Consider the following 25,191-nt stretch of genomic DNA (forward strand, 5'->3'; position numbering starts at 1 on the left):
GAGTTAATAATGCTTGAAAGTTGCTCATAGACCTGATCTTAAATGTTCTCACTCCATGCCCCAGCTTTTTGAAAATGCTTTTCAAGAATAATGCCTTCTTCCAAGTAAAAATAATTTCTTCCCTCTCACTTACTGCTAGTTTAAAAATATTCTATTTTAGCCCTGCCGGCTTGGCTTGGTGGTTGAGCTTTGACCTATGAAACAGGAGGTTGTGGTCCGATTCCCAGTCAGGGCACATGCCCAGGTTTTGAGCTTGATCCCCCGTCAGGGGGCATGAAGAAGGCAGCCAATCACTGATTCTCTCTCATCATTGATGTTATTGATCTTTCTATCTCTCCCTTCATCTCTGAAATCAATAAAAATTATATATATATTTAAAAATTATATATATATTAAAAATTATATATATATTCTATTTTAGGACATTATTATCCATTTCTATCCTGTTTTCCATCCCAGAGCAGTTGGATTCTCAGCTGTGAGCCCAGTAGGTGGTCAGCTCCAGTTCTGGTCCTTCGTCTATCCCATGGGCTGCCTTCTCATACTCAGAGAGGGAGGTGGCATTGTCATTAGTCGCTGAGCCAATGACTTTATCCAGCAACAAACTTCTGGAAAACAAAAACTGTGTCCCTTTCTTCCAAGATGTATCCCCCGTGCTGAGGAGGCGGCTGGCTCCCAATAAAAACCCTATAAATATTTGATGAGCGAGAGGGTGAGTTACTGACTCTCTAATGAAGTTCCTGGCCATTTCGATCGGCACTGTATATTAAGCATTTACCTCTTTTAAACATTGTTTCCATTTATTCAACACGAGGCTGCTTATATCCCTGCATGCTCTGTGCTAAGCACTTAACAGATAATCACGCATTTATTCTCCTGGACCGCGTATCTGTGTGTTTTTATGAACTCCACGAAGGAGTTGAGAACAGCAAGACTTAGGAAAGTTAATAGTTTACCTCAAGACCATACAAGAAGGAGTCTAGGCCTCAGCGACTTCCTCCTCAAATGCCCACCCTTTGCTACTTGCGATTTGGACTCTGCCCTCACTGCTCTTATGAAAATGTCTAGTGGGAGGGTTCCCAGTGGCTTGTTGTATTAGTGAGGAGTCAGGCTTGTGTGCTGGTCCCCGGCTGCACTGTGCGGTCTGCATGAGTTTGCTCCAGCTGCTGTAACAAGTGCTGGAAATGTCGTGGCTTATAACAGGAGACATTGGTTCTCTCATGTTGTCATTAGTAACCGAGCCAATGACTTCATCCAGCAATGCACCTCTAGAAAACAAGAACTATGTCCCTTTCTTCCGAGATATAGTTCAGCGGCCACACAGTCTGTCACTGGGCTTGTGAGTCTCCATCACCCTAAACAAGGGGAGAATGACTATCAGCCCAAACTCATCAGCGGGCCCTGACCTCATGGCTTCTTATTTTCCTAGCCCCTGATCTTCTGCAGCATAGGACCTGTTGGCCACCACCCCTCACAACGCCTGCTGTGACTGTCCCCTCTGGGCCCGCCGGGGAGGTCAGCTCAGCAGTCCTGTCCAGGCCTGAACCCTGGCTTAGCTCCACACGCCTGGGGGGTCCAGGGGCCCCCTGCAGAGTGAGTAGGCAGAGCAATCCTATCCTTAGTGATAACTCACACCAGGACTGAGCAGGCCTGATGCTGGGGGGTGCCCTGGAGCACCAGCCCCGCAGTCTACTCCACTTCCCAGGGCGATCAGCATGCCTGACCCGTGTCATGGTCCCAGGGGACACACTCTTTAGAGCTCCTGGTGGGCAAGGACTCTGTAGGGACACAACAGCCCAGGGGCAGGAAACCTGACACTGGACGGCGGTGACACACAAACCCATCTCAGCCTCAGCGCCCTCCCACCCTGAGATGCAGTGGCTCTGGGACCCTCCTCCCGCCAGAGTGAGCCCACAGTGAGCCCTGGCGCACCCACAGTTACTCTGCCTCCCCAGCTGTGAGGGAAAAATGCCCTCCGGCCAGGCTCAGAGCGGCGCTGCTTCCAACATCACGTCTGTGCACATGCAGAGACGGTTTTCCACGCTCCCCTCCTCTCCTCTCCTCCCTCAGCTTCACCACCCACCGGCTTTCACACTCCAGACCCTTCATGGGCTCCCACAGCCAGCGCCCCGCTGCCCCACATCTCCTGTGCTCCCTCTGCCTTCCAGTCTCCTGAGGCCCTTGCCCCCAGGAGATTAGTCAGCGCCCGAGGTCAGGAACCCCGACTCAGACCCTCTTTTCCTGAGCCCTGATGCCTGCCAGTTCCTGGGACACCATGGCACCTTCCAGGTGAGAGGTGAGGGCCTGACTGTCAGACGATGTGGGTTCAAACCCCGGAGCTACGGCAGGTCAGCTGTCGGAGCTTGGGAAGGTGCTGACCTGTGGACAGGCCTGGCGCCTCTAATTGCTCATGGAGTGGGGATCACTGCCCAGTGTCTGTGAACGTGTCTCCTAGTTGATCACATGTCTCGCCCTGAGAGCTAGGAGCGTGGTTCCATCACTTTACCTTAGCAGCACAGAGGCACTGTACTTGATCTCGGGCCCCTGGCTCATTCCCACCTAATCAGACCACCAGGTCTGCCCTCCATCCTCTTCAGAAAGCTCTAGAACATCACCCCCCCGCCCCCCTCAGGGAATGTCACCTGCTCCCATTTCCTTCTCCTCTGGCCACCCCTGGCCTCTCCCCATCTCCAGGTGGATCCCCCCCCCCCCAGTCCTGGAGGCCCCTGCCCTCCAGGGGTCCCCGCCTGACTCCCTCCCATCTCCAGGTCCCATTTACACACATTAAATCCCACTGGTCCTTCTGTGTTTTAGTCTCCCTGCTTCCCTGAGCAGTGCTGTGCCTCCCACAGTGGCCGCCTTTCCCGCCTCTGCACCGGCTGCCGACCCTGCAGCACCTGTGCCCTGGTTCTAGCTCAGGTCTCACCTTCTGGGCCTGCCCAGGCCCCTGCCCGGCCAGCAGGGATCATCTCAGCGTGACTACAGCTGTGAGGAGTCACTGACCACCAAGGGCTGAGGTGTGTGATCCACTTCCCTGTTCTTTAGACATCCTCACAAGTCAGCAGGAGCTCTGCAGGATCTCCACCCCCACTCGTGCACGTGCCGCTGGCCTTTTCTGGGAGGTTCAGGGACCAGTGGGAGCTGTGCAGAGCCCGTGGAAGGCACCCAGCTTAAAGCCCCACAGAAAAGGAGCAGGCACACGAGGGGCCACCATTGGACCCAGGCATGGTGGCAGCCAGCCTGCGTCCTCTGGGCCTTGCCCCTCGGTCCCTTCCACCTCAGTGCCTTGGCCATGACAGAGAGATTCAGAGAAGGGCCTGCAGGGTGCCAGCAATGCGCTAGGCATGTGGCTGCCTTTGCCGCACGAAACCCTCAGGCATCTTTGCCCATTGAGCAAAGATGTGAGGAAATTGAGGGTGGAAGGCCAGGCTCCCAGATCAAAGTGCATACTGTCACTCCGTGGCAGGAAAGGGATTAAAACCCAGGTCCCAGACTCCTTCATTGTTTTCCTGCTGAACCACATGTCTCTCTGCAGGCTGGCCTGTGCTTTTGATTACTTTGGGGTCTATTCTAGAAATGCTGGTCAGAACAATGAGGGAAGGGCTCAGGGTCCAGGACTAGCTCACCAGCCACAAGCATCATTTTCCCCTGAGCTAGAACTAAGTTTTATAAGTAAACTAGAGGCCCTTTGCACAAATTTGTGCACAGGTGGGGTCCAGCCAGCCTGCCCTGACCGGGGCCAATCAGGGCCAGGCTGGCCAAGGGGAGGGGACATGGGAAGTTGGCCAGCCACCCCCACCTCTGATTGGGCTGGTTGGCCAGCCACAGTACCCGTCATAGTGACTAGTCGTTCTGGTCGCTTGGCTTTTATATATTATAGATATGCCAGGGAAAGAGAACACTTCACTTGGAGAATTCTGGTAATTTGATGCATATAAACAAACTCTTCTATAAGAGCCCTTGTTACATTGGGGCCTGGAGGCAAATTACATGAAAGAGGGGAACAGTTTTTTGTTGTTGTTTGTTTTTATTGATTTCAGAGAGGAAGGAAGAGGGAGAGAGAGAAACATTGGTGATGAGAAAGAATCACTGATTGGCTGCCTACTGCATGCCCCACACTGGAGATGAGCCCTGGCCAGGAATTGAACCGTGACTTCCTGGTTCATAAGTTGATGCTCAACCACTAAGCCATGTGAGAGAGACTGGAAGGTAGGTGGGCTCGGTGATGAGAGCCGTATTCCGTGACTACTCACTGGTGCCAGGCTTTGGATAGGTGCTTTGTACGGGTGATGTATGCCTCCCCAGGGACCTTTGGGTGGAAGCACCTCTCTATTAAATAGGTCTGGAAACTGAGGCACTGGTACAATAGCTAAAAAGAGACAAATTAGGGATTCAGCAGAAGACAGACCGATGTCAGAAGCTCAGCTCTTAACCACTAAGCTTGACTCTCACCAGCCCTTTGGGGAAGAAGGTACTGTTGGTGATTCCAAGCCAATGGGGGCCTTCAAGATGAGTGGTTGAGCATTTAGTGTGCACCTGGGGCTGCTGTGCAAAAGCACCACAACCAACAGCTCACAAACAGAAGTGTGTTCTCCACAGTCGTGGAGGCCAGGAGTCTGCAATCCAGGTGTCAGGGGGACTGTCCCCTTGGAAGATGCTGAGGAGAGACTCCGCCCATGACTGTCTCCTGGATTCAGGCAGCCTCAGGTGCTCCTAGGTATACAGATGCCTCACTCCGGTCCTGCATCTCCACTTGGCATTTCTTCTGAATCTCCAGAGAATGTCTCATACATATAATATGGGATTCTAATCTCTCAATTTATAAATTATCTTTTCATTTTAATGTTTTTAATCAAGTATTTTTTCCTAATGGTTTGTACTATTTGTGTCTGTTTTATAAAATCCTTCCTTAAAGTCATGGAGACAATCACACTTTTTTCTAATAGTCTAAAGATTTTTCTCTTCATATTTATGTCTTTAATCCATTAAAACTGATTTTCATGCACATGGTGTGAGGTTGGGATTGAACCTTTTACCATATTGATAACCAATTATATTCCAGTAGAATTTGCTGAAGAGCAACCATGGAATCTTTGCTTTTTCAGATTCAAGGGTACTTGGAGAGGTAGTTTTTTATTCACATCCATCTCATATGCTTCTTTATTCCATTCTAGACACATCAAGACTCATCAAAACTTGAATCATCTTCTCCAGAACCAGAGTTAAAAGACTTAAATAAAGTTTCAGGGATATAGAACCCTGACATTTACTATGTGAACCTTCATTGCATAAATATTTGCATACATTCTGTCTTTGGAGAACTTGATGTGCCTCTGTTCACAGTTCAACTTAAAAATTATCAGGAAGAGATGAATGTTCTCATTAGTGAGATGACACAAGTCCTAGAGCAGTTGGCCATTAGAGCCACGTGCAAAGGCAGGTGCTGGGGCCACCACAGAGAACGTCTTGGGAGCCACCCTCAGCTCCATACCTCTGCCTAGAACCCTTTCTAGCACTTTCTGTGCCCTGGGATAGGTGGTCGGGGAAATCCTTAGAGTGAGAGGGCCTTATGACTTATCCCTGGGGGACCAGCATAAGTGTGAGAAAGGAACTCCAAGTTTATTTTTTAGATACCACTGCAGGTAAAGAAAACCCAACAGACATCAAATAGCTTGAAGAGGGGCAGGAGAGGAGAAACAAGGGGGCTGGGTCATCAGGCTGATGGGGACAAAGGAAAAGCCAGATGCGCAAGGGACCCTGGGGACCAAGCAAGAAAGACAATAAGGATAACAATAACAACAGCTACTAACCTCAATGAACACATACCTATTCCGGGGCTTGCCCGGTGCTGGATGCCTGGTATTTATCAGATCTCCTCGATATGCAGAAAGCAGATAAGGAAGCGAGGCTCTGAGAAGGCGAGTGGCATGCAGGTCACCCAGTCAGTGCTGTAAATGGTTCTTGGACCTGGAGCTCTGACGGGGAATAGCTCACATCACTGTGTGTGTCCAGCACGGAGCCAGCGCCTGGCGCTCAGGTCCTCAGGAAAAGCTTGGTCTGTTTTGCCCGAGAAAGAGAGTAACCCACTGTGAAGCGACATCTAGAGTTTCCGAGGCCCTGGAAAATATTTTTATAGATCTTGGGCTCTTCACTGCTTATGACTCAAAACTATTTTGCCGCTTCCTGTAACCGTGTCCAATTGATTGTCCGCCTGGCTGAAGGGACAGGGCGGGCTCCCACATCAGGTGCACCTGGTTAGAATTCCAGCTTCGCCACCTCTTTGCTGCAGGGGATGCAGGCACAGCCCCCTGACCCTGGCCCCCTCACCTGTAACACAAAGCCTGCGTGGTCTCCCTGGGGGGTCGCTGTGCTGACTACTGACTCAATGCCTGGGAAAGGCCTGGCGGCCAGCGGGCCTTCAGGGACAGATGGCAGCTACTCCTCTGAGTGCCGTGGCCTTCTGGCTTGGTGGTGTCACTTCCTGGTGCCTGGGAGCTGGTGGGAGGGCACACATTCCCACGTAGATCAAATGACCACTTTGGTTGATTACAGGCTTGGCTGTGTGTGTTTTAAACAACCTCTCAACACTTGCCCTCTTGGCTGTAACAGAAGTGAGTCAGAGGGGAGCGAGTGGAAGGCGGAGAGGAAGCGGGGAGGCCAGACACCCCCAGGGACAAGGCAGTGCCTGGGCCTGTCTCCCCACGCAGGTTCCCAGGTACAGGTGATGGCCCAGCAGCTGGCGGCCAGCTGGCAGCCTGTCCTCCTGGGTCCTGAGCCTAATGAGGGAGCGGGGAGCTGGCGGGGAGCCTTCTCTAATGGAGGGTTCCTGGAATCAGAGGACATGCACTCCGAAACACTTTGTCAACACTTCTCACTCAGGGCCCTGACGTTCGCTAAGGCAGACAAGAAAGCCCAAGTGACAGCCAAGGTCAACAGTGAGTCACTGTGGACGTTGCCTGCTGGCTCCTCATGCCTTCTCCTTGCTCATAGGCCACCTTCCCACAGCACCCACGTGGATCACCCATGTGGAGCACCCACGTGGAGCACCCACATGCCACAAGGAGCTGGACCACAAACTCCCACGATAGCAGGATCACCTCAACCACTACTAAACAATGATCACAGCCGGTGTTTACTGAGTACCTACTATGCGCCAGGCACTGGGCTGGGGCCTGTGTAAGCGTGTGTGTTTATAATTTCTATTCAATCATCACAACAAGCTATTCAGTTAGAGACCCTTCTTATTATCTCCACGTTAAAGGTGAGGACATGGAGGCTGAGTGTTGTAAAGACATGAGGTTAGGAAGAAAGGAAGCCAGGATGTGAACCCAGGCCTACCCTGAGATGCAGACACTGTGAGGTCCCCGGGAACCCCTGGGGAAGAGCAGTGCTATGTTCACTCTCAAGTAGAGGAAACGGGATGCAGCCCGGTGAGCCGACAAGTGTCCAGCAGAGCAACCAAGATGCAGAGCAATGGAGCTCAGGTTGCAGACACCTGCATTCCCGCCCGGGTGCTAGCGACCCCTTCCCACCTCTGTGACGATAGTCAGGCTCCTTCATGTCTCTGCCAAACGAGGTGACAAGAGTGTTGGCACAGTCTGAGTGACATCTTATGCCCATGCGTCCCGCCGCCTGGCATGCGGGAAGCTCAAAGAGCTGACACAGGACAGAGGTCACTCCTACGTCTGAGGTCACACCGCTGGACCGTGGTGGCCGGAGCGAAGCCGGGGCTCGCTGAGGCTCATGCCTGTGTCCTTTCTACAGCACAGCCGCAGCTCAGCTGACTCCCACATGCTATCAGGGGCAGAGTGGGTCCAGCAACCTGTAGCCCCCTGCGCCCACTCTGGGACTGGGCACTCAGGTGTGCCACAGGGACCCGGAGGGAGACAAGCAGCTCTCCTTGCTTCACCAGGCGGTCTGGGTGATGGAGGAAGCCTTCTCCTTCCTCAGGGCAGGGCCAGCGCAGGCCAGGGCAGCTTTGTAAGGGGACAGAGGGCTAGGTTTTGCCTACCACCATCTCTAAGTCGGAGCTTCCATGAACACTGAACAAAGCAGCCCCAAGTCTCTCCAACACCAATTTATTTATTTTAAATATATTTTTTTTGATTTTAGAAAGGAAGGGAGAGGGAGAGAGAAATAGAAACATCAATGATGAGAGAGAATCATTGATTGGCCGTCTCCTGCACACCCCTATTGGGGATTGAGCCCACAACTGCAACCCCAGCATGTGCCCTTGACTGGAATTGAACCTGGGACCCTTCAGTCCTCAGGCCAACACTCTATCCACTGAACCAAACTGGCCAGGACCTCCAACATCAATTTAAAGAGTGGGAAACTGAGGCCCACATAGGAACCTGGGCCATTCAGTGAGCAACAGAAGGAGGAGGCCGTGATGAATCTCAGCTCTCAGCCTCTGCGTGCTTTTGGGTGAGGGTCCACGGCCTGGCACCACCGGAGTGGCTGCCGCAGCTGCTGCTGCCTCTGCTGGGCCCCAGGCCCCAGGGCATCAGTGCCAGGGCCTGAAGACTGCCCCCCTGAGAGCTATGCTGGGCTTTACCCAGGTCACCCTGCATCTGGAACATGGGATGAAGGCTGTTTTTCTTGACACTTCTCCTGAGACTCTGTGAGAAACACATGCGAAGGCTCCTGGCCCAGCACAACCGGGGAGCTGCACTGCGTGTCCAGAGGGAAAGGTCGAGCCTGTGAGCTGATGATTTCATCGGACAAAGCCTATGACTGAGTGAGACCTTGGGAAGCAAGATACTGAGCTTCAGAAGCCCAGAGCGTCTGCATCCCCAGGGCTGGGGTTCACCTGCTCATGAAGGGCCCCGGGAATGTGATGAATGAAGAATGAATGAATGAATGAATGAATGAATGAAACACCGTGTCACAGGCTTAAGTCACTGAGCAAATGAGTGGCAGACATGGGAGTCAGATTCTGTGTTTTGTAGATTACAGAGTGCAAAGTCCTTCCAAGGTCCCCACCAGTCTCCCCTGCACAGACCAGCAGACCACAAGGTCTAGGAGATGCCCTGAAGCCTGGGGTGGGGCAGGGCAGGCTGGGCAGGCTGGGCAGGGCGCATGTTGGGTGTTTAGTGCACCTTCAGTTTCCGTGTCCTGGTCCACTTCTCCATTGCTGGGGGGACACTCACGGGGACTCCCTCCTCACAGCACTGAGCTCCCAGCTTCCCACCCCTCCCAGGATTATCTAGCGACGGCTTTGGACCAGCCCAAACGTTGCCTTCGGAGCAAGGTGATGGAGGGCTGTTGCATCATCACCTTCCCTGTAGTTTTTCCCAGAATCACAGAGGGTCTTGGAGCTCCGAGCCCCACCCAGGAAGACCACCCAACCCTCCTTCCGAAAAGCAAACACTGCTTTCTCAGCCAGCCAAATGCCTGTCTCTCTGCTGCCACCACTCGCATTTCCTGGGAGCTCCTGTCTTCCAAAGTGGTGCGAGCCAGGTAGCCTTTGCCTCTCAGCTTCCACCTCGGATGATCAGAACCGTTTCTTGGAAAGGTGATTAACGGAGAGATGCTATGAAAATTGGCATCCAAGGATGGCCGGCTCATTATGCGAAGTGCCCATAGATGCAGCTCCAAGCACCTCGTGATTCCACCAGCACCATTATCTACCCTGCATCTCTTCTTTGGAGCTTATTACTTAAATAAAAAATGTTAATTGTTTCTGAGAAGTGTGCCATGAGGAATGGGGCTGACAGCTCTGAGGAGCCAGGTCTCTGAATCCCCAGGCTGCGGCTGCCTTTCTTGCCTAATGCTGGGAGCTCGTTGGTGGCCAAGCATCCATTTGCGTGGTCTAAGTCACAATTTACATCCCACGCCGTGTTCACGCGGGGTGTTATTTATGGAGCCCGGTACCCCAGTGAGGAGGGCGCAGCTCTGGAGTAATTAGAATCCTGTCCTCGCTGGGGAGCAACGATGCCTCCTGCTCTCCCCGCCTTCTAATGCCTTTGCGATGGCGCTCTCTCTGCTTCCATAAATAATGCACTCCATGTAAATAAGGAGTCATTAAAAATGGGGCAGCGCCCGCACATCACTTCATAAGCATGAGGGAGGCACCTGGGAAGAGGCTCATCAATAAACAGGCCTTTTGTAAGCCTTTTGTAACTTAATTCATCCCATTAATAACCACCTAGTGCCGAATGCTGTGGGGATAGGCAGGGTGGTCTGAGCCTGGCCTCAGGGGACAGACGGACCTGGGTGCAAAGATCCCCATATGATTCTCAGGATCCGTGAAATCTTGGGCATTTCACCTGGGCTGTCGAGGCTCAGCCTTCTTCTCTGGACTGTGGAGACAGCAAAGGCTACCCGATGGGTACACCACCATCTTTGAATGAGTTGGGTTAGGTTGGGTATATGCAGAAAGAAACTGTATTCTTTCACATCATTCCCTTGCTTTTGTGTTCCATCCCTGTCTTTGCATTGCCGAATGGCTAGTCCAGTCTACTTACAGTTCTTGCCTCACTTAACGCTTTGTCCCATCCCTAGCTTGGGCCAGATGGGCTCATGGCCGGCAGTGGAGACAAGTGATTTTTCCTCTTTCAAACCTTCCTCTCCTCCCCATCCTCACTCTCCCTGGGATGTTGGACTCTTCCAGAGGTGGACCATGTTAAGGGGTGGGTCCAGGGGGGACGGTGGTGCCTTCTGGGCCTGATTCAGTTGCAGGCATTTGGATCCAAAAGTGATTCTTTCTTCTCAGATGCTTTTGTGTGTTCCTCAAAGGTAACCTCCCTGGGGAACCCCTCAGAAGTTCCCTGGTGAGGGTGATGCCCCCTCTAATAGGTCACTTAAGTGTCCTCTTGAGGCTGAGATCCTCTCACCCTTTAAAGATATTCTTTGGGGCAGAATCTTTCTATCAGCTACTCTGGCTGACACCCAGAACTGCTGGAAGCAAAGCTCACCCTGAGGGGTACTTCCTGGCTGTGTTTTTTCACCCAAAGCTGATCCAGGCTTCCACCAGTAGACTCTTCTAGGTAGGAGATAATGGTGCCTACGGCCTCCAATCCAGGGTCCACATGTCAAATTTCCCTACGGGCTCTCTTGGTGCTTTCTTCAGTTGCCAAAGGGGATGGAAAAGCCAGCATGCCAGCCACTCGAATCTTCAGAGAGACTTCCACTCTCCAATCTCCTTCCCAATGACTTCTCAGCCTGCAGAAGACACAGATGGATGGATAGACTCCTAGAGGCAGAACCAGGCTGTGGATACTTAAGAATGTGAAGATATGTGCCACTGTGGTTCTTGGCCTTAGAGCTCAACTCAACAACAGACAACAGGAAATGTCCCATATTCCATGGACTGTGCTGCGGATTGAATGTGAATAGGTTTTAAGTGTTTGGCAATGACCCATACTAAGATGCCAGCAAGGTTTCGCTCTCAGTGTTGGACATAGTTGAGTACTAAAGGGAAAGCACAAACACATCACACATGTTGTGGGTAGGTGGGATTCTAGAGGCTTTACATGCTCTAACAGCCTATGGGAAAGGTCCTAGCAGCATTGCCAGGTCACAGATGAGGATCTAAGGTGTGGAGGGGCCCCAAGCTGGTAAGTGGACCTGTGAGTGCAGCCCCAGAGCATAAGCTCTTTTTCACCTTCCTATAGGCCCCAAGGTACAAGTGGGAGCGAATCTTTCATCACCCAAAAAGGTGTTTTTATAGGCAAAATTCATTCCGAGGAATTCATCAGGATTCCACCTAAATCCAAACCCTTTCTTCGCTGTGCCTAGTTTCTATTGGCAGTAGGCTTCTGCTACAGGCTCTTACCAACTGTTCTGCTGTGGTCAGGCCCATATTCATGTAACAGCGTCCGAGTTCCCCAGATCAATGTCAAACGGCTCCTTTTCTTGAACTCACACCATCCTGGCATTGATGCTAAGCTGATGTTTTGTACGTTTTCAGGTGAGTTGTCTGGTCCATCTGGTCAACCAGCTCATCTCACCTCTGAGCTGCCATCTCCTCCTGGTTTCTCTCCTTGTTTTGGTTCCAAACACCCCTACTCACAGAGTGGCATTGGCACCTCCGACATAGCATCGGGGTCATCTCTTGTCCTGGTGGTGAGACCTAGGAATGCTCTGGGCCTTTCCTGACCAGCCTCAGCTGTGACCTACACTTCCCTCCCCTTTCACACAGCAGGTTTGCTCACCCCGTCTTTATCACATTGCACTCTCTCATTTGATTTATAACTGCTGTCTCTTTGTGAGAAAATCTTGCATTTGTCTCCTTCATTGTTTTTCCCTGTCTAGATGCAATGTATGTGGTCAGGTGACCTGAAGCTAGTCCAGAACCACAGGTCCCTGCCCTCAGTTATCTTGCAGTCTAATAGAAGAGGTCAGGGTGGCACATTTGCATTTGGCTGATACCAAGTTTGCATCTGTTCACTGTGTAAACTGCCTGGGGCGCAGCTCCTTGCTGAGCCTCATGGTTTCCCCCTCTCCCATGAGAGGCTGGACCAGATGATTAAAGGGGCTATTCCCACTTTAAAGAACTCTGACTCTGGAACTGTGGCTTCCCTTCATTTTCCTGGAAGAGGAGACAAGTCCAATTGGAGATACTTGAGTCTGATTAATGCGGGAATGGTTAACATTGGGATGAAGGCATTGCCCATCCCTTCTTCCCTTTCGTCTCCAGGCAGCTTTTATGTTTCTGGGCTTTGATCCCATGATCCCAGCCTGACTTTATTAGTACCACCTGGAGAGGAGCCCGCTCCCCACCAGACACTGGAGGAAATGCAGGAGGCAGCTCCCACTTTCTGTTTGCCTCAGCTTTGCTCACACACGTCTGGACCACGCTCCGCCCTCCCCCTGTTTGTTTTGGGGAAGACGTGTCTGCCACCAGCCTGCGTCTGAGGGAACAGAACACTTGAATGCTTGCTGACACCACTTGAAAACGGAACCCAGCTTCTGGGATTGTCCTCGCCCAGTAGAACCAGGTTAGGGTTTTCATAATGACTGTAGTCTGTCCAAGGAACACACACACACACAAAAACAGGTCACATGGAAAAGCTGAGGAGGTCTGCTAGCCCCAGTGGCTGATTACAGCTTGTTGATGCCCACTGAGGCCTTCTGGCCTGCCCCTTCACCTCCCCCCCCCCCCCCCCCCCCGTTCTCTACCCCATTGGACAGGAACCTGGATGCCTTCCTGTCTTCACATATGGTGTTCTTCTTTCTCTTGAGGGTCTTCATACACATACTCTTTACCTGGAAAACCCTTGACTACACATTCCTGTACCAAGTACTATCCACCCTCAGAGGCCCCATTTCCCAGGCCATTGCTCCTGACCTCTCAAGCTTTGCTGAGGTGTCCAGCTCTGTATTCCTACCACATCCCATAGTCAAGCTGGATGCTGGGCCCACAGCCATGAAAATCAGCTCTGCATCCCTTACCTTCATGGCCAGTCCTACTGTCTGTACATAGGGGAAGAGATGACAAGTAAGCAGGCAGGTAAAACACAGGGTGACAAGTGCCATTCTAGACGACACTCAGGGAGCAATGGACACTGAATGCCGGGGTCCAACCCCAGCGGGTCCAGGGGTCCCCAAAGGCGTGGACGGAGTCGGCGAAGAAGTAATAACACGGAGACAGTGTTCAGTTGATCAGCAGCCTAGCCAGGATCTCCAGCCAAGTTCTGGTCTCGATCTCCAGAGAGGTTCTGCTTAGGATCTCCAGCCAGGTTCTGTGTCCATGGTCTCTTGCTAGGTTCTCCAGCCAGGTTCTGTAGCCATGTTCCCTCGCTAGGTTCTCCAGCCAGGTTCGGTCGCCAGGTTCTGTAGCCGGGTTCTCCAGGTTCTCCAGCCAGGTTCTGTAGCCATGTTCCCTCGCTAGGTTCTCCAGCCAGGTTCTGGCCAGGTTCTCCAGCCAGGTTCAGTCACCAGGTTCTAGTCAGGTTCTCTTGCCAATTTCTGTAGTCAGGTTCAGTCCAGGATCTTTTGCCATGTTCTCTCCAGCGAAGTTCTTCTGTCTCTAGATTCCGTGTAGGTTCTGTCTTCTTTCTGTCTCCTAAGTTCTGTGTCTTGCTGTCTTATTACATCTGTATTTATACCAGTTGATTCAATCCTATCAATCTCTATTACAAAGGTTAGGGTGTTTCTTATCTCCATTCCAGGGAGTAAAGATTCTGTAGCTTAAGCATGATTGTTCATAGTTAAAGTGATTAATTACCCGCCTGGCACTTAGTTGAGGGGTTTTATTCCCTCCCTAACTTCAGGGAAAAATTCCTACCTGGGGAAACAACCTTTCTAGGAGAGGCATCCCCTCCCTGACTTCAGGGAAAAATTCCTACCTGGGGAAACAACCTTTCTCGGAGAGGTGACCTTGGTTAAAACACACAGCGCTAAGGGGAGCAAACATTAAGAACAGTATGCTATATATGCCAGGTCCCTTGAAACAGCAAGGATGGACCGGCTCCCGGCAACTGAAGGCAAGGGTGCCCTAGCCAGGTACAGGGCAAAGGGAAAGGCTGCTCAGAGAAAAGCTCTGCAAACTGAGGAGAGAGGAACTGGAAGGAATATTATAAGAAAAGTGAGCAGCGTGTGCAGAGGCTTTGTGGTGAGAAATGGCGTAAAGTAAGACTGAGAAAAGTGAGACCTTGTCAGTTAGCTTTTGCTGAGTAACAAACCAACCCAACACATAACAGCTAAGCAAAAAACCAAATGGACAAACAAACAAAAAATTTTTGGCTTACAATATTGGAGGTGAGCTGTCTGGGATGGACTCAGATGGCCAGTTCTTTGGATTTGAGAGGGGCTCGCCTAATCTTGGGGGATCCTCACTCCTAAGTCTGAAGACCTCGGGTGGGCCATTTGGAGGTTAGCTGCCATCAGCTGGGTACTTTTTATTTTCTCAGATTACCTCAGAATTGTTCTCCTAGTTTTCCAGAATTTCAAAAGAAAGATCAGAAGCCCAAAAGACTTTTGCAGTCCTGGCTTCTGAACCAACCCAACAATAAGTAAAACCAGTAGCCCAGACTTCATTGGGGTATAGACACTGTGTCCTGATGGGAGGAACCTCAGAGAATTGTGACCTTTTTGCCATCTTTATTGGTATGTAAGCCTGGAGTGATCCAGGGTCACATTATAAAAGCACTATGAAGGATATTGAAGTTTAGGTTTTCAAGAAGGGAAAGGAGAAAGATACTAACAATTTCTAAGGATAAGTGAGAAATTTCTAAGGATAAGTGCCGCATCCATTTGCCGCTAGGGTTCAGGATCTGGAAAAGGGCCCATGCACAAATGAATACACTAGACAAGAAATATGAATTTAGAAGGCATGGGGGACCAGGTGGAAAACTTCCTCTAGTGGAGAAGCTCCCCCAAAACTTGGTTCCATCTGCTTTTATTCACTTGAATACACATTTGCCCTTTAGGAAAACAAACAGGCATATCAAAGGTAAAGTTTGGTAAACAGTAAAAGGATTATCAGGTTAGGGGATTACCTTGAGCCTTTTGGCCAAGAGCAGGGCAATACTATGCTGATTTTCAGCCCTGCTGAATATCAAAGTCCATTAGCCTTCTAGTGGAACTTTCCCATAATTGTGCTAACTGCTTTTGGTCTTTGCCTCCAGCAATGGGCTCAATTGAGAGGGTGTTCCATGGGTACCCTTGTTGGTGTGGAAGAGACTGCTACTTGCCGAACTGGACTCTGTAGATGCATCTGCCTCCAGACTGCCAGGGCTATGGCTTGCTTTGGTCTAAAACAGTGAGTAAGTGCAGAGGTTCATGAAATAAAATGTGAGCCCAGAAAGAAACCTTTACATTTACTGTCCCTTGATTTTTGACAAGGGCCCCAAGACCACCCAGTGGGGAACAACTGAACTTTTTACCCAATGGTGCCAGGCATATCCAGCCACTGCATCGCCACATGCAGAGAATGAAGTTGACACCTACTTTATGCCCTGCACAAAATTAACCCAACATGAAGAATAACTCTAAATCTGAGAACTAAAGCTATAAAATTTTCATCCATAAACTACTAACTCCATCTGTGTGCTTGTTTTTCTGAGGTTATCGGTTATCATGATGGAGGGATTTTTCATATCCTCCAACCAGAAAAACAACAACACCAAACAATTCCAAATAATTAGTCTGTTCTTAGCTGGTGAACTCCTTGAATACTCAATGCATTATGTTTGCTTTGACTCCTGAGGAGGTTTCATGGGTGAATTTTGCAATATTCTTTGAGTAATTTTCAAAAACTTTGGGGCAGTGGTTCTCAAAACCTGGTGTGAATGACAGGACTAAAACAGGGAAGGGCCTGGAATCTGCTTATTAGTCAGACAGTGGGTGACTCAACACAGGTGGGAAGGGTCCACATCATGGGGACATCTCCTTATGGGATGCCTTTTATTTATTTATTTATTTAATATTTTTAAATGATTTTTTTTTAGAGATAGAGGAAGGGAGAGGGAGAGAGTGAGAGAAACATTGATGTGAAAGAGAAACATCTACCAACTGCCTCCTGCAGGCCACCTATTGGGGATCAAGCCTGCATCCTGGGCATGTGCCCTGACTGGGAATCAAACCAGCAACCTTTCAGTGCATGGGATGGTACCCCACCCACATAGCCACACCTGCCAGGGCATGCCATACCCTTTATATTTTAGTCCTCCCAGGTTTTATCTTACCTGTTGTCCTGCTTCTGTTCCCAACTGTGTCTCTGTGTGCATGCATATGCTTACTTATAATCTATCACTTTCATTTTAAGCCAACATATTTTTTAATAAAGAAAGATATACATTCATCACTTACAGGATGGACTGCAAAGAGAGGGCTACAGGCATTTGCAGAAATGGGCCAGGTTTCCATCATAGAAGAACTGATCTTTTCAAAAATTGACCCAGGAGGAAACTGATCTCTGTTTCAAAGCATGAGTAAGTCCTTGGGGTGGCATCTCTTGGTCCAACGTCATCGCAGCTCATTTCTGGCATCTGAAATCACATCAGATGTCCCCTCCCCCACTCCCTGGCTCCAGCCAAACATCAGGGTGTTAATATTCACAGCCAGCTATGCACTCTCTTCTATGGTAAGAGAGCTGCTCATATCCAAGCCTGCTGAGTGCGGAACGCAGTGGCCTGGATGGCCAGGGGCGTGGCGGGGTGAGCAGTCAGAAGGCATGGTGCATGAGAGATCTGCAGAAAGCCACAAAGTCTGGTGGGAAAAGCTAGACAGCCCAGGTCTAAATCCCCTCTCTCCTGTAGATAGAAAACTCCATGTGGGTGATACGATGTCTTTTTATCATTATGCCTTTCCGGTCCAGATGATGGCTGTCTGTTGCATGACAGGCACTCGGTAACTGGTTATTGAACAAATGAATGAGTGCCCTTCAACACAAAACCATGGGAAATGTGGTAACCAGTTAGTCTTCTCAGGAAACGATGTGATCTCCATTTTTTATGCCCAATATTCCACTTCTCCATGTGACCGAATGAATGTGACTGTAGCATATTTTCCAACGGCATGTAATTGTATTTATGGAAATTGTAATGTATCTTCGGTAAAGCAAGCCTGACTGAATTGTCTACCACTCTAGAGAACAACAGACTTTCTCAGTGGCACCCCCACCCCCAGTACTTTGCTACCAAATCACAAAGCGGAAAAAAGAGAAAGTAATTTTCCCAACAAAGCGTGTGGGTGGTCAATGATGTTTACCTACCGTGGATTTGTGGCTGAAGAAGAGTCCTATTTCCCAAACGGTGCGCGCACTGTTGCTGATTACAGCCATGAGCTGTCCTGCTTGATGTAAGGGAAAAAGGGAGCTTCCTAATGTACCGCCCATACAGCTGGGGGCAGGGAGACTGCGTGTCCCCCTGAGGGAGTTCTGCAGGAGCAGGAGGCGGGGTCAGTGTTGAAGTTGCAGATGCTGGACATTGGTTTGCTTCCTGCCAAGGGAAGCGGGGCTGCTCGCTTTTCTTTTCTCTAAGTGGACACCCAGTATAAACAGGGCCCCAAAATGTGGCTCCTTGGGGACCCCAAGGCCCCAGCCCTCTCCTCCCCTTCCCCTGCTTGAAGAGGAGGCCACCCAGTGAGGGCCAGAGCCAGCAGCAGGGGGTCACTTCTTCTTCATCGTTTGTGCCACAAAGTTTTGAGTTTTGAGGCAAAATGAACATAATCACATTTCCCTCCTGGAAAATCATTAGATCCCTAAAGCTGCCTTCGATTAGAAGCCCTTTACATAAGGAGCAGGGCCATCAGTCTGTTCATCGCATCCCGTCAGAGGCTGTAGCACATGCTGGGAACACAGGTGTCCCCAACCTGGACTCCCACCGGCACCCACAGGGGGTGTTGCTGGGATTCCAGGAATGGGTTCTGAGAACAGGCAGGGAAGAGTCCGGCAGAGCACTGGAAGGAGGGCTGGGTCTGTCCCCTCCACAGCTTGCCCTGCATCTTCCTCGCCAGGAACCTCGGTGTCCCCATTGGCAAGCGTAGAGCATGTGACATTCCTTCCTGCCCATTGGGAGTACTCGGTGTGATCGCGCTGATCTGCAAAGCTCCTACTTGGCGATTTCCCACTCAAGGAATTGGCAGGGATGGTGGGTAAATGCTATTACCACCGAGGTCGCTCTTGCTGTGTGAGCTGACCTTCTAACTGACCCCGGCATCCACAGACAGAGGACCGAGGGGACACCTGCTTGACAACTGCCAATCAATGGCTGGCCTGTTTGTCAACATGGCTTTACTAGTCCGAGGGCCTTGAGTCACATTAGAGAATCTTTCTGATTTAAATTGCATCACATCTCAGTCCTTCATTTCCTCATTTCTCGGCCATGCTACTTCCAAGGACGTATGTGAGCTCTCCAACCTCAGTGTCTGGGGCATGGTAAGTGCTGGAGAAACAGCCAGGGTACCTCAGTCTGAATGTTGGCTGATCTGACACCTCCCTTCCTGGTGTAAGGCTCTGGGGGCAGACGCGGGCCCGGGCGGGACAGGAGGGTGACCAAGGTCTCTCCCAATGACTGCCTTTTAATGAGGCCTTGACTTTTCCACACATTCGCTTAATGAGACCTCTCCAGCACCCAGCAAGGGAGGCTTTATAGCTCCACTAATGAGGACACAAAAGAAGAGAAGTTAGAAACCTGACCAAGGCCACAGGCAGGGTGCAGCTGGGCTCGGAGCGCATGCCGCTCTCGCTGCAAAGCCTGCACCTTCTACCTGAGCGAGCGAATAAGGCAAACACGGGTGACAGCTTTACCTCCCCCGCCACGTCGGGGCCCAGAGAGTGAGAGTGAGTCAGCCTCCAGGCTGCAGTCTTAGCGTCTCCGTTGATTCCCTGTGACTCAGTTCTTATTTATAAAGTGGGGATGATACCACCATTATGTTGCCTTGCCTATTCTGCGGCAGATGCTGCTCTAAGTCAAGTATTGACTCACTGAATCCTCACAGAGCTCCGGGAGGGAAGGACTGTTATTATTCCCGGTGCGTGGACAAGGACGCTGAGTCACAGAAGCCTTGCACATTAGTTGTCCTAGGATACAATTGTCAGTAGCAGGACTTGATAAACACCCAGGCACCTGCTCCATGTCCAACCTCGACCCCAGGCCAGCTGCCCCCGGAGACGGTCATCACTGTGGCCAGGCTAAAATGGTACGATATTTGACATTTCGTAGAACAAATGCCTGGCCCTAGAGTCCTTCAATAAACATGAGCAATTACTTATTTTTTAAAATATGTTTTTATTGATTTCAGAGAGGAAGGGAGAGAGAAATAGAAACATCAATGAGGAGAGAGAATCATTGATCGGCTGCCTCCTGGACGCCCCACACTGGGGATGGAGCCCCCAGTCCAGGTATGTGCCCTGACCAGGAATCAAACCGTGACCTCCTGGCTCACAGGTCAATGCTCAACCTCTGAGACACACCGGCTGGGTGTATAACAATTATTTAATATTGTTCCTCCTACTATTGTGGTTGTTAGGTATGCAATGGCTAACCCTCATGAAGCTCAGAATAACTATGAAAAAAGGAGCTCAAGAGAGTTGGCCCCTGGGATGCTGACTTTCAGCAAGAGAAGGGAGGATGGGGCCTGTGGCAACAAGGGGGATGCATCCAGAGGTGAGGGTGAGATTCTTTTCTGAATCTTTATGGAAGCATTCCACACAGTTCTAGAAAAAGATGTTCATAACTCCACTCAGCCTTTAAGCAGGAGGGAGTGAGGAAAGCAGCTGTGGTTCCAAAAGAAAAAAAAAAAAAAAAAAAAAAGAAAAGAAATCTGACTACATAATCCTGGATAATCCCAACAAAAATAAAATGGATCAGTGTTTAAGGAAACAAAGAAGCTGCCAAGGCCTCTCTCTTGGAAACTCAGCTATTTATAATAAAATCAAATTAGTCTTTACATCTGCTTATAAAGGCAAAGAATGCACGAATTTATGATGAAAAGGGAGAGTCTCCATGGGCCCTGTCCACACGGTCAGCCTACTCCCCCAAGGACATAAGTTTTACTTTTTTATTATTAAATCTTGGAGACCATATAGTTGTGTACTCTTTTCTCTCATTTTTCTAAGCTCAGATTTCACTTACTAATTCCCTACTCTGATCAAACAGTTTCATTCACCTGGATTCATTGATATCACTCTCCACCAAATTTTTCCTTAATTCAGTTTATTTCATTATTAATTTTAGCTTCCTATTCTGGCTCATCTACTGGTTAGCTGTGGTATTTCAATGATACATGATTCCCCTGTTTCTTACTCCATACGTGTGGTGATATGTGAGAGTGTGTCTTCCTCTGCCACCTCACCCCCACCCCTCCCCTTTTCCATCAGGTGCACTCCCCCACACACACTTTGTCCAGGTGGCACCCCTGGCCTCTGCTCTGCCCCTTCACTCACCTTCTCCACGTTTTCTCTTTGGTTGAACTTATAAGTGAAAAACCAATAAATTACTCTTCCAGTATCACAAAACATCTTCGGTACGGCATTCTGGAGGCCCTCCGAGCCCTCTGGAATTTATCCAGCTGGGCTGCAGGAAGCCTCATCCTAGCTTTTCTTTTCCTTCCACAAACCCTTGGGGAGCATCCCTTATTCTACCCACATCATCCTCTTTGTTTACATTCCACTTATTTACCTGGAGTCATCGTCCAGAAATTTCTCAGATGGGGGATTTGGAAGGTGAAAATTTGAGTCTTTGAAAGGAAAATCATCATCAATAACAAAAAATAAAAATAAAAAAAGACATAGAAGCATGGAACAGACTGAGAAACTTCAAAGGGAAGACAGAGGAGGGTGGGCGGGAAGAGATCAACCAATGAACTTGTATGCATATATACGTAACCCATGGACACAGACAATAGGGTGGTGAAGGCCTGGAGCGGGGCAGGCTAGAAGAGGTCAATGAGGGGAAAGGGGACATATGTCATACTTTCAACAATAAATATTAAAAAATAAAATAATTTTTTTATTTTATCATCACATTTGATTGTTAATTTGATCGAATATAATATTTTGGTTATAAAATTCATTTCCCCCCATCTTTGGAAGACCTTGTTTCACCGTCCCCTAGAGTCTATTTGTGATCATCAAAGCTATTTAAATCTTCGTTTTTGGCAAATTCCCCCCTTTGTTACATTATAGAATCTTTTCTTTATCATAGGAGTTGTGAAATTTACAAATAAAGAGAGGTGGACTTGGGGCAGATTGCATTTACATACCCAAAGAATAAGGATTCAAAGAAATATCAACTGCGGCAGACTTCCCTCTTTCATTTTACACTACCACTTAAATTGGGAGGTCTGATTAATGACATAAAACTATGAAGACCAAATTTCAGACCATAAAGAAAGCATCAGAATGATCACATTGCTGCTCAAAGTATCAAGACAGGTTTGAATACATTGAGTTATCACCAACAAGGGCCAGTGTGAGAAGAAACAGAAATTTGCAAAGCAATTAGATCTATAATTTTGATTTCTTTCAATATCATACCCACACCCATCTCTAAATCCATAACCTCTTGTTCTAATGCCTATGACAATATTCAAGCGTGGGGAGGGAGTGTTCTCCCCTCCTTTGCTCCACAGAATTTTCTCTTTGGTATTTTTTCTCTCCTTCATTGTTAACAGATTTTGAGCTCCAGTTTCTCTTCTTGTCCTTCCTTCCACCCATGTACTTCTTGTGGATGAAGAGTGTGCACAATCCATGCCTTCCCCAAGCTCAGAGTTTAACAGGGGACGTAAGCAGGAGACCCACTGTGTGATTGAGAAGTCTAAGGTACTGGGAGGATATATACTGTAATGGTGGTGGGATGTGGGCTAGTCTGCTGCTTTGAGTCTGTGAATTTGAATGGAGACTGGACTGGCAAGTTGGGTTCACTTATCTTCTCAGACATTCTTCCTGAAGCATTTCCTCCTGTTCAATTTTGGGGGCATCGAAGTTAACATTTCACTATGAAAAATCCAAATTCTCAGAAAAGACTATCTTAGTGTCAGAAAACCCAGGAACTAGTTCAAGGGCTAGCTCAGGAAATTGTGGCTGAAACAAAGGTAGCACAAGGTGATGAACATTCATCCCTTGAAAGCTATCTAGTCCCACACCCACCTCCCAGAATCCCATTCTATGGGAGAGATAACTGAGGCTTAAAGTGACCAAGTAAGTCAGGTCACAGTGTGCTTGTCAGTTCCTTTTTCACACAGCTCCTCCATCCACGTTCTGAGAGTTGTTTAACGTGTCTCACTGCGTGCTTGTTTCCACTCCAGTGGTGACTGGACTAACTGAGTGAAGTGGATTCAGTACCTGCCATCCCCAAGTGCCGGGAGCCGGTCCATCCTTGCTGTTTCAAGGGACCTGGCATATATGGCATACTGTTCTTAATATGTTTGCTCACCTTCTTGGCACTATGTGTTTTAACCAAGGTTGCCTCTCTGAGAAAGGTTGTTTCCCCAAGTAGGGATTTTCCCCTGAAGTTAGGGAGGGAATAAAATCCCTTAACTAAGTGCCAGGCGGGTAATTAATCACTTTAACTACGAATAATCATGCTTAAGCTACATAATCTTTACTCCCTGGAATGGAGATAAGAAACGCCCTAACCTTTGGAATAGAGATTGATAGGATTGAATCAACTGGTATAAATACAGATGTAACAAGACAGCAAGAGACAGAGAGAGACAGAAATTGGCACAGAACCTACACCGAACGTTCTCTAGAGACAGAAGACCTTCGCTGGAGAGAACATGGCAAAGGATCCTGGACTGAACCTGACTACAGAAATTGGCAAGAGAACCTGACTAGAACCTGGTGACTGAACCTGGCTGGAGAACTTGGACAGAACCTGGCTGGAGAACCTAGCGAGGGAACATGGCTACAGAACCTGGCTGGAGAACCTGGAGAACCTAGCAAGAGAACATGGACACAGAACCTGGCTGGAGATCCTAAGCAGAACCTCTCTGGAGATCCAGACCAGAACTTGGCTGGAGATCCTGGCTGGAGATCCTGGCTAGGCTGCTGATCAACTGAATGCTGCTTCTGTGTCCTTCCTTCTTCGCCGACTCCGTCCGCACATTTGGGGACCCCTGGACCCGCTGGGGTTGGACCCCGGCACCCAAGCTCATAGGCAAGTGTGTAGATAAAACAGAGCTAACATGGCTCAGTGGTTGAGTGTCAACCTTTGACCCAGGAGGTCAAGGCTCCATTCCTAGTCAGGGCATATACCTGGGTTGTGGGCTCCATCCCCAGTGTGGGGCGTGCTGATGGCAGCCTATAAATGATTCTCTCTCATCATTGATGTTTCTCTCGCTCTCCCTCAACCTTCCTCTTTTGGGTCAATAACACTATATTTATCCCCCCCAAAACAAACAAACAGCAACAACAACAAAACAACCCAGCCCATCACTGTGAATGCCAATACTAAGGAGTACCTACTTTTTAAGAGTTTGTGATAATTACATGAGATTACCCATGGCACATGGCAAGCATTGCCAATAATAATGGCTGATTATTGTTATTATTAGTGGTAGAAATTTTGGTATTTTTCTCATATAAGAGATGTTATAACTGATGTGGAGAAATAAGGAAGGAAGAAATTGCATTGAGCTAAAATGATCAGCTATGTTGTGAATGAAACAGATGAAGAAGGCCTCTCCCTGCACAAAGGCTGATGCTCTAACAAAATAGCCTGCTTGGAAGAACAGAGAGCTAGAATCCTTGAAAGGAGAAAACATAGCACCTGACATTTAGAAAAATCCATGACTTGAAATGTACAACCTCCATAGATAATAAGAAAGTGGTTAAGTCAATGATAACACAGCTCTCCAGGGGAATAGTATGCAGCCTTTGAAGACTATTTTAATTTAAAAAAGGTAATAAGGGCAGATGAATAAAAACAATGGAGTGAAAATTGTGATGCAAGAAGATTGTAACAATGAACAAAAGTAACTAAAGAAAGAACTTGGAAATAGATATATTAAAATATGGTCTCCTTTGAAATGTGACACCAGAAGATGTTGATTTATTTCATTCTTTCTATTTTGTCTGTATTGTCTAATTTTACTTAATGAGCACATATATGCTTTATACTGAGAGAAAATAAGAATAGCACTTCAAATATTATTAACAGTGTGGAGCCTGATTAAACTAAATATATCATTGCACAGTGGACTCCCTTACCAGTAGAGGTGTTACTTTAAATTGATTTGGGGTGTCCCATCCAATTCAACTTACATCCTCCTGGACCCTCACCAGGCTATGTCTCACATGGAGGCACCTGAGGAACACCTGTTGAGTGAAGCCTGTGAGTGAATGACTGAAGGGGTAAAGAAGGAACAAGCACCGTACAAGCGGTTGAAGGCACGCCTTTGCCTCTGTGTACGTGGGTGGCAGAGTGCCTGGCAGAAAATTGCTGGAGGTTGAAAAGAGATGCTGTTTTTGCTTAAAAATCCTGGAATGACAGCCTCTGGAAATTCCCTACCCCTCCACCATGCATGAGACTAGATAGTCCTGCACTTTAAGCATTTTTTTTTTTTTTTTTTTTTTTTTTAGCACCAACTATGAACTAGACCCTGTGCGGGATGCTGCAGGAGTTTAACAACATGGATCAGCCACTTTCTTGGGGAAGGTGTCTCTCATTATTGTTGTTGTTGTTGTTATTTCCAGTCTTGCTGTATCTTGTGCTCTGACTTAAAGCTACGCCAATTCTTCTTAGAGGCAGATTGGAAAGAAAACCTCATTACATGAATAAATCACCTCGGTAAGAA

The sequence above is a fragment of the Myotis nattereri genome (assembly GCF_964212035.1).
Source record: "Myotis nattereri genome assembly, chromosome: 1".
NCBI lineage: Eukaryota > Metazoa > Chordata > Mammalia > Chiroptera > Vespertilionidae > Myotis > Myotis nattereri.